Source organism: Pteronotus mesoamericanus, unplaced genomic scaffold (assembly GCF_021234165.1).
Source record: "Pteronotus mesoamericanus isolate MK-2021 breed Mesoamerican mustached bat unplaced genomic scaffold, CSHL_Meso_final contig_20, whole genome shotgun sequence".
Taxonomy (NCBI): domain Eukaryota; kingdom Metazoa; phylum Chordata; class Mammalia; order Chiroptera; family Mormoopidae; genus Pteronotus; species Pteronotus mesoamericanus.
Genome location: NW_026555085.1, coordinates 53,460 through 66,413, shown reverse-complemented (window position 1 = coordinate 66,413; position 12,954 = coordinate 53,460).

The window sequence follows — 12,954 nt, the reverse complement described above, 5'->3', positions numbered from 1 at the left end:
ACTCTTTCAGAGGATTCCCCCTTTCCTTTCAATTGTGGGTTTTTTTGATTCTCTTCTAATTTTGTGTGAGACTTTTTTTCTTTTTCTTTTTCATGCATCTGTCTCCTTTAGTTGTTAATCTAGTGTCTCTGCACTCAGCAATCAGGCTTAAACACAAGAGGGGAGGGAAAATCCTCCTGTGTTTAGGGCTATTGTTTCCCCTCAGTCTGCTGCTGCTCAGAGGGGAGTGGTCTGCCTTAGCAGGATGGTTGTAGCCATATGGGTGATGACTCAGCACTGGCATCCCTGCAGCTACTCTCTTAGTTCTCTCCTCAAAGCCCCCATCTCAAGTCTGTCCTCAGATGTCTAGCCCACTCTGAACCCTGCTTTTGCCATAGCCCAGGGTAAGTAGCTGCAAATGAAAATTTATACATTGAACCTTTAAACAGCTTTTTCCATCTCCAATCACCTGTTTCTTGCAGAGAGCAACCCTGCCACTTTTTGCAGCTGGTTTTTATCTGTGTATTTTTTGAGTTCTGTTGCTGTAGGCTGGGGACCCCTGCTTATGGTTCAGACCCCACTCTTCTCAGGGGGACCCAACTGGGTGCTCTAATATCTCTTTGGTGCTGCTGACCATGGGTGCCCAGCCAGCATTCTCAAGTCTCCCCCACACTCTTTAGCAGTCATGTTGTGCTGAAGCTGATTCTTCTGTCTGTCCAAGGTTATGAGGTTTCTCTCCCACTATTGTTCAGTTGTTTGTTCCAGGTGATTTCTCCACAATTTAGTTATTATTCCAGATTGGTCCTGGGAGGAGATCAGTGTGACTTCCGTTCATTCCTCCCCCATCTTGCTTATCTCCTCCATCACTTCCTCTTTTGAACCTGAGAAATAGAAGCATGTTGTCTCTCATTTATTTGTAGTTTCTATATTATTTTCAAATTGTAAACAAATTTAAATATCAGTGTGGCCAAAAAGAAAACGTAGAATAAGTTTATACAGTGTTATGTGTTTGCAGATTTGGGACCTTTTAGCTGCCAGATACTGAGTTTGAATGTGGTCCTTTCCTTCAGTTAAAGGACAATGATTGAAAGTGAGTTATGGTTATTACTGAGTGAATAAGAAGGTCTCTGAGGTTTCAGAAAGTGTGTAGAAAGTTTTAAGGTGTATAGAGAGCTTAAAAAAAAGGTTTGTGAAGTTGTAGAGGCCAAATCAGGGTGTGAAGTGTTTGGGGGGGTTTTTTTTTGTTTGGTTGGTTGGTTTTTATTTTGTTTTTTTGAAAGGAAAGAAACCTCAGTACTTGGGTTCAGTCATTCTTTGCTTTAGGTTTTCTTTTGCTTCTTGCTTTATAATCTTTTGGAAACTTGGGGAACATTGCTCTTTTGTGTGAACTGGGGATCCTCTGTCTCTATCAGTGGGTATTTCTGCCATTAGTGCCAGTTAGTGTCCAGCTGAGGTGGAGGTTATTACTATGCTGGAGACCAGTGGGTGCACTTGGGGACAAGAGAATGTCTCTTCCATTGTGGCTTAATTGCATTAAGACCTCAGAGAAGTCTGTATGACCAGTTAGTGTGGCCAATTGGTGTGAGACAAGATTCTAAGGCTAGTTCTAGCCCCCCTTTTATTTGGAACTCTGTCTTTGCTTTAGATTTTTGTTTTATTTCATTTTTCAAAAGAGATTGAGGTTTATAATGGTTAAAACTTTATATTAGATTAGAATTAAAGAAATGAAAGATATAAGGCATCAAAGTGCAATTTTGGCAGACTGTCCTCCTGCACGCAGAGGTGTCCCGCGGCTGTGTGAGGGGGGCTTCCTCAGGGCGGGAACCCGCTCCCGCCCTGGGCTGACCCGGTGCCTTGGCCCCAGCGTCTCCTTCAGACGAGTTCTTTGAGAACCAGCCTTCGTCAGCCTTCCTCGGTGCGCGCAGCGGCCTGGCGGGGCTGTCAGGGTGCCCAGGGGGCGCTTTCCCGGGCGCGATTGGACCGCCGGAGGGCCGCAAGGTGCCCACGTCCCGTGCTCTTCTCCGGCGGGGAGGTCACAGCTCCCGGAGGACCCGGTCCGTGCCGTGCTCAGCGGCCTGAGATCTGCGGCCAGGGACAAAGCGTTCCTGGCAACGAGGGTGGGAGGTCCTCCCTGTATTTCCGACGGGATGGCGACGTCGGCGGAGTGCGCGAGTGTGGCCCGGAGAGCCTGCCACGCGACGGCTCAGGCAGGCAGGGCGCAAGGCCGTGCTGCGAGGAGCCCGGCGAAGCCGCCCCTTTCCACGGTCCTGCTGCTGGGCGCCGGGGCCACACGGGGCCCGAGGCTCGCCCGCTTCGCGGACGGGCCCTCGCTTCCTCCGAGCGCTGCGCCGGAGCATACACTCAGGCGCCTGTCCGCGGACGTCCTGCATGACGCCTGCTCCTGTCCTCGGGCGGAACCGTTCCCGCACACGTGTGCAGGTTCCCTCCGGCCGAAGGACAGGCGGCAGCCCCGTGCCGAGGCTGCGGGGCGAGCACCGGAGCTCCTGACAGCGGTCCCCGCAAGGCCCGCTTCGTGCGGAGTCGTGTCCCTCCTCGCCGGGCGTGGGCTCCTCGGACTCCTCGCGGGCGTTGGCTCGGGGGAACTCCAATTCGGGGCAGAGCCCGGGTTCTCTCTTGGATGGGCACGTGCGGGCTCTGGCCCCTCCCGGGTCCGTGTCTGGAGGGAGCCGGGGCAAAGGAGGCGCGTGCGGTCGCGGTGGGCCCGTCGGAGCCAAGCGTTCGGAGAGCACGCGTGCGTGTTCCTCCTTCGATGGAGAGACTGGCCCCGGCCGGGTACGGAGTAGGGGAGTGCGGGCTGAGGGGCCCCGGGAAACACAGGGCGCGAGCGACGCCGGCCGCCAGAGCACGTCCGAACGGGGCGCCCTGGCTGTCCGCGCGGCCAGACGGACCGCTGTGCTCCGAAGGGAATGCGCCGTGGCCGCCGGCAGGCGTCTCTGGCTCCCGGGGACCTGGGTTCGCCCGTCCCTCCGGCCCCCAGCGCGGGGCGAAGGATGCGGTCCTCCCACGAAGGGTCACGTCCCGAAGGCCGGTTTTTGCTTGGAAGGGCACGTGCTGGCTCAGGACCCTCTGTGGTCCGTTTTGTGAGGGCGCCCATCCAAACAAGGCGTGCTTGTTATAAGCTTGTTTCCTAGTGCTTAGTCTTCGAGGAAAATGTGTGCATGTTTTTCCTTCGATGGAGAAACAGGTTCCCATCCTTTACTGTGTATGCTAAGTCAAACAGTTCGTCATAGATAGAGAAATACTCTATGGTAACTCTCACATTGTGTGCTGAATCATGGTTACTAGAGTTGGTTTGTTAAGTGGGAGAAGTGCTTGATTCGGGTCCGAAGTTTCAAGTTTCTGTTATAAATTTGTCCTGGCGATGTAATGTGCTGTATCATGACTGTAGTTCATAATACTGTATTGTATGCTTTAGAGTAACTACCAATAAATTTTATAAGTTCTCACCAGAAAATATTTTTAACTATGTATGCCTATGCAAGGCAAGTAGTCTTTTTGTGGTGATCATTTCGCAATATATTCAAATACTGAACCATTAAATTTAATACCTGGAGCTGATATAATGTTGCATATCAATTATGTCTCAATTAAAAAATCAAAAAGTAGCCGTTTTGTATCTGTATTCATTGGAGATACTAGACCTTATATTTCTTTCTTAGAAAGGTTAATATCTAAAATTTGTATGGAACTCATACAACTCAACAGCAAAACAACAAATGATCAAATCTAAAGTGAGCAAAATACCTGAATGAACACTTTTCCAAGGTGGGCCTACAAATGTCACAGGCGTATGATAAACTGTTCAGCATGACCCATCCTCAGGGAAATGTAAATCAAAACCACATAGCTTTCCTTACATCTGTTAAGATGTGCTTTCCTATTAAGACCTTTCAAAGGCAGAGAAAACTCGCATTTATTGAGATCAAGAAGAATAGCTCTTTGAGAATCATTAATTCAGAAGGAAGCCCAAATAATTTTATGATTACAAGACAAAGCAATGGGTATTTATGAGAAAGGGAAGAGGAACAATTCCATAAATAGAAAGAAGACATTTCTACTGATTCAGATAACATAACATAGTGATGTCAATTGTCCATAATATCTTTAATACATAATAAGTGCATTCTTGTTAGATTTGCAAATGTAACATATACAAGTATTTATGGGCACACAATTTCTTAGGCCCAGTCCAAAGGTGATTTTCCTGTTTTAACCTTCCAAAATTTGAGACATAGGAAGCTCCAGGTCCATGTTAAACTGATTCCATTTATAGTATTGTTTACAGATGGCTATTATCAAAAAGTGGTATTTCATGGGACAGGAGAATCTCAACAGCCCCACCTGCTTTGGGAGTCCCACATGCACTGCTTGAGTGGGCAAAACTGCCACCCCAGGACACTTCCACAGGAGCCAAGCCCTGGGTTGACTCTCGTCACCCCCATTGGGAGGACGTGACTGAAAAGAATCTAAGAATCAGTGCCACTTTTCATAGGGATTGTGGCGCAGGACTCTGAAGTGACTTGCAAAGCCACAAAGCCAGGGTCAGAACCCCGTTCTCCATGTCCTGCCTTCCGGCACCAGGACTGATGTCTCCTGTTACTGAATTCAGTGTTAAGCTGCTGTTTAAGCATACCACTGAGGGTGCTAGTGTTCCACGGCTTTAATTTAAATTAAATGTTATTCCATTTTAAAAATCGAGACAGGATTAAGGCTACTGCCATTTTAAAAGCCAGGTCCCTGGTCTGAAAGCTCATCAGTGACTCAGGAGACAAATGTTCCCATTGTGCTGATTAAAAATAGGAGCTATGGAAAAAGTGACAATGAGATGAATGTCATTAAAGTTGAATGACATTTACTGTAAATGCAAGCTTTGGGAAGAGTCTGTTCTAGGCAGGAAGGCTCTACCAGAGCCTGTGACACAGAAAACCCAAAGCCTCAGCTGATGGCTGCTTTTATGTTTGAATTTTTGTAGTGTATGTATTTACAAGTTGTACTTAGTGTCCTTCTTACCAGGGCTACTTGGTAGGTAGGACCATGTCCTACCCAAAGGAAAATAAGCTATACAGTTCACTTCGAATCTCAGAATATAGCTTTTCCATTCTTCTCACAAGACAATGTTTCTATATATCTATCTGCTCCGTGTCTATTAATCCATATACTTATATATTTCTATATATCTCCTGTCCTAGCAGTCCAGTGTAAGAGCTGGATAGGACACATTTGAAAGGCAGGGCTTTTTTTAAAAAAAAATGAAAATAACTTATGTTTTTCTGGTTTTAAAACAATACATTTTTGCCATATAAAAATTTTTTAGATATGCAAAGAAATTAAACTATCTTAAATCTAACCATACAAAGATAAAACACTGTTAACATTTTGATAAATATACTTTCAAATCACAATTCTTTTGCTGATTTAGAGATAGTTCTAAGTTTTTTGTTGCCATTTGTAAGGCTCAAGACCTATTTTTATGATAATAGACAATTTCATTGTATTCCATAGGATCAGTACACCATAATTTATTTAATAATAACACAAGCCATCATGATAAGCCAAGTTAAATTTTGGCCCATAGCTAAAAATTATTACTGAAAACCAAATGATTTCAAGTTTATATGTATACATCATGCTTTAATGAACATGTTGTATATTCATCCTTAGGCAGTTGTCCAATTAGTTCTTTGATGTATATTCCTAGAAGTGGGTTTCCTAGGTAAAGGATATATACATTTACTATTGTTATATTTCAATTGCTAAATATCCCCCTGGAAATGTACCAGTTTACCCTCCCTCAAACACTTTTAACCGCATTAGGTATTATAAATCTTGGTTATCGATCAAACAATTTTGTTTTATTTTTATATAATTTGCAATTCATATGACTTTGAAAAAGTAACTGTTCTTTACCAATTTTATTGAGGTATTCCTTTTTTTAGAAATTTGTAACTGTTCTTTGCATATTAAAGGTACTGGTGTTTAGTCATGTGTTTACTGGTATTTTTTCTGAGTTTATTTTGAAATGATTTCTTTCTTGATTTTCTTTATTTTTGCCATATGGAAGTATTACAATGTTAAATGTTTCAATGTTTTCCTTTATGACACCTTGTACATAGAAGTTGCCTAGGTCAAATTTAAAAAAAAAAAAATCCACTTATGCTTTTTTTCCTGGTATTTTAGTATTATCATTTTGTTTTATTCTGTAATAGTATAATAGGCCCAACTGTATTTTTGCTTCCTACGGGGTTACCCAATTAGGATTCATTTTATAAAGCCGTGGTTGGAGGGGTAGAGGGAAAAGAGGCTGGATAAAACTAAGGCTAACAAGCAGGGCTCGGCCCTCTCTCTGAACCTGCCTCGCCAGCATCTTTTATGCACAGAGGGGGAAGAATAAGGAAGCCAGAGCCACTCTAGCTGTTGACTTTCCAGGAATGTTGGTTGAAGCCAAAAATAAAATTATAACCCGTGTTTCCTTTAAGGGAATAATAGACAGGACACTGTTGTGGTAGCTCATGAATAGAGTTTCCACTTCCCTCAGGGGCCGCCCTTCACTTTGATTTCATGACCATTAAAGCCCACATGTCCCTTATTTCTGCCCACCATGGCATATGTGATGTTAATGCTAACACTGACTGTGCCGGTGAGCAGCAGCCCCTGCTTCCAGCCTGAAACCCCTCAAGGATCGGTACTGATCAACTCATCCAAGTGTCCCCTGCTCCCACATGGTCCCTGGCTCATAGTTGACATTCAGAAGGCCTTTGCTGGAACAGAAGGAAATGGAGTTATGCTGATTTTGTTGGATCCATAACAGAGATGAGTCACCACTAGGTGTCATGATGAGTCAAGCAAAATGTAGGCTCTTAGCTAAAAATTGTGTTTTTAGTAGATTCATTTACATGCATGCCTTCATTTTTTCGATAGGCACGTGCTGGATCTGCTGCATGCCAGGCCCTGTGTCGGTTCCTAGAAATTGGTAGGAAAGAAAGCCACAGTGAGAGCTGAGACAGGCAGAAGCCCTTGAGGACAAGCAGGACGGGCCCCTGACCATGCCTGAGGAGTCAGGAGTGCCTTCTTAGAGAAGTGGCTTCAACAATGGGTCTTGAAGAATAGGACAGGTAAGGAAGTTCTCTGACGTCGATGGGAATGCAGACGGTGCGGCCACTGTGGAAAACAGTATGGAATTTCCTCAAAAAATTAAAAATGGAACTACCTTTTGACCCAGCAATTCCACTGCTAGGAATATACCCTAAGAATCCTGAACCACCAATTCAAAAGAACTTATGCACGCCTATGTTCATAGCGGCGTTATTTACAATAACGAAGTGCTGGAAACAGCCCAAGTGCCCATCAATAAATGAGTGGATAAAAAAACTGTGCTACATTTACACACGGGAATACTACGCTGAAGAAAGAAAGAAGGAAGCCCTACCTTTTGCGACAGCATGGATGGAACTGGAGAATATTATGCTAAGTGAAATAAGCCAGTCAGTGAAAGACAAACACCACATGATCTCACCTGTAAGAGGAACCTAATGAATAGAACAAAGGAGCGAAATAGAACCAGAGGCATGGAAACAAGGAACAGACTGATAGTGACCAGAGGGGAGGGGGACAGTGGGAGGGGGATTAGGGTGGAAAGAAGGGGAAGGGACTAATCCAAGAACATGTATGAATGACCTATGAACATGGACAACAGTGTGGGGATTGATTGTGGGAGTGGGGGATGGGCCGGGCAGAGGAGGGCAAAGTGGGGAAAATTAGGGCAACTGTAATAGAATAACAATAAAAAATAAGTAAATAATTTTTTAAAAAGTTCAATTATTTATAAAAGCACTTTTTTCCCCAGGGAATTTAGGGCAGAAAGGTAGCCTGCGGGCATGTCGGGGTTTGTTCTTGTTTAGGACTGAGCTTTTAAACTTGTCAGGAGGTTTGGACAGGGTTTGCTTCTAGTTTTTCTTTTCCCATATGGATAGCTGTTGCAGTTCAAAGTTTAGATTTCTAAGTTTTCATACTATCACTAAGACGACATTGAAGTTCACCTGGTTGATCCCTGACCTTTATGAGGAAGAAGTGAAAATTGACTGGGTTGGAGGCAGCTGTGTGGTCAGCTGGCTCAGTCTGGACCCTGAAGGTCAGCACTGGGCTGGGACAGAATCCTGGTCAGGGGCTGAGACCAGGTACCCTCCAGTGGGACTGACCCTGAGGGCCCGTCCTGCCAGGAATGGATGAAAATAAGTGGAGTGGTGATTCTGAGGACCTGGGCTTGGTCCTGAATCCCAAAGCAGATAAATTCACTCCTAGGGGACTATGCCAATGGGTGGACCTCCAGCTACCTGAGGCAGCTCCTCCCCTGGAACCCTGAGTGTCAGTGATGGAGTGCAGGGCAATCTATTAGGGAGGCTCCGTGGCCTTTCCTGGGTGGAGGCTGAGCCCTTTGGATAGGAGGAGGCCTGCTCTTAGGCCCTTGCCTGCAGCTGAACTATGGCACTGAGTTCCTGCAAGCAGAGCTTTTAGCCAGAGCCAAGGCAACCCCCTGGCAAGACTGTTCCTGACAAGATGCTTACTGTGTGCACCTTCCCAGTAACATAGAACTCACCAAGACAGACCATTCAAGTTGGTGCACATGGCTCTTTTTTAAAAATTGTAGTAAAATATGCATAACATAAAATTTACCATTTTTAAACCATTATCAAGTGCATAGTTCTGTGTAATTAAGCATGTACACATTGCTGTGCAACCATCATCACCTCCATCTCCAGAACTTTTTTATCCTTCCAAACTGAAACTCCCTGCTCATTAAACACTAACTCTCCATTCTCCCCAGCCATTCTGTTTTCATTCTATTGTGTTAGCCAAAAAGTCCGTTTAGTTTTTTCTATAAAATAAAAGATACGTTTTTCATTTTCATCAATAACTTTGTTGATTTGGATCTTTTGAGTATGTCGGCTCTCTCTCACGTAGTATAATGTTGATTGTTCTCAATGTCTCGATTTGATCACTATCAACCTCGACCGGTCTATTCAACTGTGGAGCATGGTCCAGTGAGAAATCTCCACTGAGCTTTGCAAACCACTTTTGACAAGTTCAATCAGTCACAGTACCTTCTCCATACACTGCACAAATTTTTTATTTGCATTTCAACTGTGTTTTTACTTTTCTTGAAGTAATAAAACAGCCTTGGCTGGTGTGGCTAAGTGGACTGAGTGCCAGCCTGTGATCCAAAGGGTCACTGGTTCAGTTCCCAGTCAGGGCACATGCCTAGGTTGTGGACCAAGAGGCAACCCGTTGATGTTTCTCTAAAGCATTGGTGTTTTTTCTCCACCTCTCTTTCTTTCTTTCTCCCATACACTCTCTCTAAATATAAATAAAGTCTTTAAAAAAGAAATAATAAAACATGCCAAAAAATGTTGCATATTTTTTCCATCCTCCATATTAAAATGGCTACACAAAATTCACTAATTTTGATGTTTGTTTTTACATATAATTTATATATTTTATTTTTTATTGTTGCTCAGTTATAGTTGTCCCCATCCCCCGCCCCATTACTCTCCTTTGCCTCCCCACCCCCCACTTCCCATATTCAATCCTCTCCCCTTACCCCTGTAGTCTTTTTCCATGGGTCCTTTATACACATTCCTTGACCCTTACCCATCTTTATCCTAGTACCCCTCTCTCCCTACCACTCTGGTTACTGTCAGTTTGTTTTTTATTTCCAAATCTCTGGTTCTATTTTGCTCACTTGTTTGTTTTGTTCATTAGGTTCCACTTATAGGTAAGATCATATGGTATTTGCCTTTTACCACCTGGTATATTTCACTTAGCATGATACTCTTCTGCATAATACTCCATTATGTAAATGTACTACAATTTTTTGATCCTCTTGTTTACTGATCCACTCTTTACTGATTAAGCTGTTTCCAGCACTTGGCTATCATAAATAGCACTGCTATGAACATTGAGGTGCATAGGTTCTTTTGAATTGGTGTGTCAGGATTCTTGGGGTATAATCCCAGCAGCAGAATTGCTGGGTCAAAAGGCCGTTTCATTTTCAGTTTTTTGAAGAAATTCCATACTGTTTCTAAAATGCACTTTGATGTGACAGCTGCCACAATACAATCTAACAAAATTGTTTCAAATGAAGGTAAAGACCACTAAGTGCTTCTAGAGGCATCTTACGGAAAATAATGAATGAAACTTTTGGCTAACCTAATATTCTTCTATCTCTATAAATTTGACTAGCCTAGGTTCCTCATTTAAGTGGAATCATACAGGATTTGTCTTTCTGTGATTGGCTAATCTCCTTTAGCAATATGTCTTCAAGGTTCACCAGTGTTGTAGTATGTGTTAGAGTTTCCTTCCTTTTCAAGGTTGAATAATAAGTATATTGTGTATATACACCACACATTGTTTACGCATTCATTTGTTGCTGGGCGTTTGTGTTGTTTTCACCTTTTGGCTGTTGTGAATAATGTTATTATGGACATGAGTACAAATGTCTGTTTGAGTCCCTGCTTTCAGTTCTTTGGGGTACATACCCAGAAGTGGAATTGTTAGATCAATCCTGTGTTGCAGGCTCTCTAGGCTGGACAGGTCCACTCGGGGCTCAGGTAGATGGAAGAAGATGTGTGGAGCCTTGGGGATGCTTGACATGCCTTTATTTGGGAGAGTCACACAGTCACAAGCCCAGTCCGGGGAAATCACACAGGGCACAAAGCCTGTATTCACGCCGCACACAGGCCACGAGCCCATGTGGAGGGAATCACACAGGCTACAAGATCACGTCCAAGACGGCGCCCCAACTCCCCATCTCTTCCAAAGCTCCTATCCCTTTTATACTAGCCCTAAACAAAGCAGACAATCAAGCCAGAAGGTGAAGTAATGATCATGAGCTGCACATGCAATCCTACTCAAGGCTACAGGGCAGTTTATCACACCCTTATTTTACTTGTTGTTAACCTTTATGAATATGCGGTCTTTTGCAATTTCTTCTTTTTATATATTGTTTATGCTATTACAGTTGTCCCATTTTACCACTTCTCCACCCTCTATTCAGCCCATGCCCCCACTTCCATAATCTGTCCCTTCACCATTGTCCATGTCATGGGTCCTTCATATATGTTCTTTAATTCTTTCACTTTCCTTAAATCAGCCCCCACCTCCTTACTCCCTTCTTACAGCCGTCAGTCTATTCCGTTGTTCTAAATCCCTGGTTCTCCTAGTTCATTGGTTTATTTTGTGCATTAGACTACTCTTATAAGTGAGATCATATGGTATTTGATCTTTCACCAACTGGATTGTTTCACTTAGCATAATATTCTCTAGTTCTATCCATGCTATTGCAAAAGGTAGGTGTTCCTACTTTCTTCCTGCTGCATAGCATTCCATTGTGTATATGTACCACATTTTTTTATCTACTCATCTACAGAAGGGCACTTAGGTTGTTTTCAATCTTGGCTATTATAAATAGCTCTGCTATAAACATGGGGATGTATAATTTCTTTTAAAATGAAAATGAAAAGAAAAAGATGCAGGGTGGAGGGAGGAGGACAGCAGACAAAGGGTGGAATGAGCAGTCTTCCACAGGCAAAGTAATTGCTCTTCCCCGGGGAGGGGCTTGCTCTTCTCAAGCAAGATGGCTACTGCAGAATCCAGGTATATCCCAGCACAGAAAGCCCTGCAGCCGCTCCCCCACATAGCTCCCCAGTGCCTCTCACACTAGACTCTCCTTCCAAGAATGCAGTCTGCAGTGCCCTAACTATGCTTTGGCCCCTTTAAGAATTAAGAAAGGAAAATATAGTGGTTTTATCTCCAGCAGGTCTCCTCCCTCCCCAACAGAGACAAACAGTGCTTTTCACTGCTGGGTGCTGTGCGGTCTGCTGATTACAGCACTGGTGCTCTGTATTTGGGAGTCCAGTTTGTGTTCCCTGCTTCTTTCCTTTCGGGGAAGCTGCGACAGCCACGTTGCCGTCTGTGACGGCTGCCCTTGTGAATGGGCCAGCCCCTTCAATAACCTCAGCCTTCCTACTGGTTGTGGGGTTTCCCCACCCTCCCATCCTTGGTTAAAACCTTCTTTATTCGGTAGTCTTCAGTTCGGTTTATTTCAGGTTGTCTAGTTCTATCTTAAGTTTCATTTCTCACTTTGTTCTGGGAAGAGGTATGTGAAATATCCTCTTCTTACTCTGCTGCTATACTTTTTTTCTCTGCAGTTTCTTTTCCCACTAAACTTTATGTTTCTAAGATTCAGCAATGTGGTTGTCAGTGGCTCGATTCACTCATTTTTCATTGCACTGTACCATTCCTTTGTGTATCTTTATTAGATTTTATTTATTTATTTATTTTTTTATAGATGAGCATGTGGGTAACTTCCAGTTTGGGGTTATTACAAACAGTGCTTCAACTAAGTGTTCATTTATTGCTTCTCAACTCCAAATCCACATTTCTTTGTCCTGCTTGGTGATACTGGAGCTAGACTCTATGAACATTTTTTTCTTTTGTTAGATTTGTCACTAGAAAGTTCCGGAAGGACAATAGTAGAAGGGAGGGCTTCTCTGCCTGGTTTTGAGTATGTTCCCACTCTGGGTCTATGACATGGCTGCTTGTGGTGTGTATGACGCCCTGGGCTTTCACCTTTCACTGCTTTGCTAACACTCTGAGGGAGGATTTCTGCTCACCAGCCTTGGCTCTGGCTGCAGAGCAGCAGTGGCACAGAAAAGCTGTTCTACGCTCTCCCTGAAGTCTGAATCTCAGTAGTTTGCTCCTTCCTTGGAACTGCCCTTTAGCCCTGTGGTGTTCTTTAAAGTTCGTTTAGCCCTTCTTAGCAGTGAATCCCTTGTTACTTGTTAATATATTTTTATGTTACAGTTTCCCTGTGCAAATTACTGGTGTGGTTTCTGTCTCTTGTCTGCACCCCCAACTGATGCAATTTATATATAGATCTTTGGTGCCCGGATAATCATG